The sequence below is a fragment of the Helianthus annuus genome, chromosome 12 (assembly GCF_002127325.2).
Source record: "Helianthus annuus cultivar XRQ/B chromosome 12, HanXRQr2.0-SUNRISE, whole genome shotgun sequence".
NCBI lineage: Eukaryota > Viridiplantae > Streptophyta > Magnoliopsida > Asterales > Asteraceae > Helianthus > Helianthus annuus.
In genome coordinates, this window is record NC_035444.2 from 130,934,583 (window position 1) to 130,938,232 (window position 3,650).

General features: G+C 42.5%; 1 non-coding gene across 1 annotated transcript; it reads right to left on the reverse strand.

Moving 5' to 3' along the window:
- Positions 1 to 1,986: 1,986 nt before the first annotated feature.
- Positions 1,987 to 2,092, reverse strand: LOC118485212. The gene has a single exon (XR_004875517.1). It is a non-coding gene; the product is annotated as a small nucleolar RNA R71 (small nucleolar RNA).
- Between the last annotated feature and the right edge of the window lie 1,558 nt (positions 2,093 to 3,650).

Genomic DNA, 3,650 nt, shown 5'->3' on the forward strand with positions numbered 1-3,650 from the left:
TGATTCACCGAGCCATGTCCGGCTAAACTCTTCGGTGATCATCTTAGGTGAATGTTTCTTGAACTTTTGTGTGTTTAATTTCTGCATTTCTAGAATGATAACTTGCGTTGCTTGAATGTCATGGTGTATGTTTGATTGTTTGTAGTTTGTTAATCAATATTGCAATTTCTAGTCTTAATCGTACGTTCTTGGTGCCGTTGGCAACCGAGATATCACGGGAAGGGTTAGGGTTGGTTATTGATTAATTGGTCATCGGGAAACAACCTCGCGTTTATCTAATCCGAGTACTTTGTTCCCTTTTATCACTTCAATCATATATACACGAGTTATGTCTATGTAACTCTTTCTAGTTGGAATTGCACACAATTGTTTAAAGAAACTGAAACCTAAGGTGATCATTGTTCTCTCCTAATTTGTTTTACAACCAACTTTGATTTGAATCAGTTTTTAATTTAGTTTTCTAATTCAACAATCCAAACTTTTGAATTTTAATTTCTGCAATTTAGTATAATATTAGTTTAAATACAAAGCTATACAATCAACACATCTTCCACATACTCCCTGAGTTCGATACCCTACTACCACTATCTATAGTTGTTTGGGGATTAAATTTGCGTGACCCACGACAATCACGTCAAATTTTGGCGCCGTTGCCGGGGAGTAGTGCGCAACGTGTGTTAGTTTAATAGTTTTGTTTGTTATTTTCGGGTTTACGTTGGTTGTGTTTAGTGTGCAGGTACTTCAGGTGTATGCATACTAGAGGCTCTCACAGGTCATCACCGCTATCGTTTGATCCGGAAATTGAAAGAACGTTAAGACAAAACCGACTTTTAGTGCGAGAAAACAAAATCATTGGTTCACCCACTTCACCCATTACACCGAGAAACATCATGGCTGATTCTCAGATTCCACCTACAACCAGTCAATCATCCTCATCTTTTATACCTACTTCCACCCAACCATCACCAAACACTACATTACCTAATACCACCGCTGAATTTACACCATCCAATGTCACCCAACCAATCACCACTCAAACTGAGCCTACCATCACCTACAATCCATCCACCACAATCCCACCATTATCACACTTCTTCCCCCCAACTACGGGTCAATCATCATCCACCTTCACAATTGCACCCAATTCAACTATCGTGCATACTACTTCATCTTTTAGACCACAACAACAACAATCGGGCTTTCAGTATTCGACCATCCCATTTGGGCAGACCTCGGGAATTCAAGGAGATGGTTATGATGAGGGATTTGAAGATTATGAGGGTTATGAAGATGATTTGTACGGTTATGGAGGTTATGGTGATCAAGGGGAGTTTGGGTATTTGCAAAGTCAATCTCAAGGGATGGCAAGTGTTGGTGGAATGCCACAACAACAAATTATACCACAACATATTCGGCCAAGACCACAAGGGCCACCAATACAACAACCTATTCCATTGCAACAAGTTCGGCCACAACATGTACAACCACAATTTCAAAGGCCGATTCAATACCCACCGATACCCCAACAACCAATTGCACCACAAGGGCCTATACCAAGACCAATAGGTCCTATTCGTCCAAGGGGTCGATTGGGTGTTCCATGAAGGCATCTTAGGGAACAAGCAAGGGGAATAGAGGCACATTTCAGGCCAATCATTACTCAAAACCCTTCACCGGTGGTTATCCCTCACAACAACCAAGGGAGAACTTTTGAAGTAAGAACAAACTCGTTGCAAAGTTTACCGAAGTACAAAGGGTTAGCAACGGAGGAGCCGTATTTCCATTTAGAGGCCTATGACTCAATTTGCAACACTTTTGGGAGTCAAGGTTTTTCGGCCGATGAAGTCAAGTTGGTCTTATTTCAGTTTTCTTTGGAGGATAAGGCAAAGAAGTGGTTCTACACTTTGCCTTCGGCATCTATTTACACTTGGGGGGAAATGCAACAAACTTTCTTAGACGAATTCTATACCGCCCAAAAGACCAATGATGCTAGAAAGGGGTTGAGGAGCTTCCAACAACAACATGGTGAGATGTTCCATGAAGCGTTCGAACGATTCAATATGATGATAAAGAATTGCCCTCACCATGGAATCGAATTGTGGGAGTTAATGAATGCTTTTCACGAGGGGTTGAGTGCCGAAGATGCTCGCGATTTGATGTCCATTACCGGTGGGACTTTTGGAACAAACTATGAGAATGAAGATTGGGAGTTCTTGGAAAGCATGGCAACTACGTCAAAGAGGAAAGCTCAAGCTTCAAGAAGAGCCCGACCGACCACTACCCGACCGCAAGTGCACGCCATAGATGATGGTAATGTTCAAACCACTAACCAAATATATGATGTTTGTGCTTTGTGTAATGAAATAGGTCATGCAGCTGAAAATTGCCAAGGGATGTTGGACGGGCAATACGAGGAAGTCCATGCGGTTCAAGGTCAAGGTCCAGGGGGAGGTGGTAGGAACTACAACAACAGGAATTCTAATACCTACCACCCCGGATTGAGGAACCATCCGAATTTTCGGTATGGGAATCCATCAAATCAAGCCAACCCGAATTTCCAAGGAAACCAAGGATTTCAAAGGCAGTATCAAACGGGTCAAATCTCTTCGGGTGGAAATGAGATGATGGAGATGTTGAAGGCGATGCAAATGGAGATGCAACGAATGAACTAACGTGATGAGGTTCGGATGCAAAAGGACGAGGTTCGTGACAAAAGCATCCAATCGTTGACCACTCAAATGGGTCAACTTGCGAGTGACGTGGCGATTTTAAAGAAAGCAAAAGGCCAGCTACCGAGTGATACGGTGCCAAATCCCAAGAACATAAAAAGCATTAACATCAATGTGGTAAGCACCGTTCCTAGTACCGAAGTTAATGAAAAATGTCTAACTTCTTCGTGTCAAGTGAATGCAGGTTTGGAAAAAGATGCCGAAGTCGAGAATGATAAAGAGTATGGAGTGCCAATCGTGCCTATCCGTGTGGGAAAATTAAAAATCCCTCACGCATTGTTGGACTATGGGGCAAGCGTGAGTGTGCTACCAAGCGATCTATACGATATGTACGACTTTGGTCCACTCGAAGGTATATACACCATGGTGAGCTTAGCGGATGGAAGTTGGAGGCGTCCACGGGGAATGGTTAGGAATATTAAGATTCAGTTGGGAGAATTTGAATACCCGATGGATTTCCTAGTTTTGGACTATGATTCTACCAATATGGCATCGCAACAAAGGGTGATTTTGGGTCGACCGTTTCTCTATACGGCAAATGCGCAAATCGATTGTAGAGAAGGAATCATTACTATGACTGAAAAGAATCGTAAGTTGTCATTTGATGTTCAAACTAAGATGATTAGTTACGATTTTATTGTGGCGAAGGATAGCGGGTTTAGTGAAATTGTGTTCCAAAGAATGAAAAAAAAAACACCCACCGGACCGTGAAGAAAAACATATGGGGTCAAGCAAGAGCGTATTTGATTACCCATCGAGTCAAAACAAGATGGATGCATTTTCCTCAATGGCACAATGTAGTGATGGAAGTGATAGGAACCACTTCTTTGAACCACCATAAATGGGGGTGGTACGGTCTGGCTGAAGACCTGAAAACTTAGCGCTGCTCGGGAGGCAACCCGAGGTTTTTCACTGATCTTG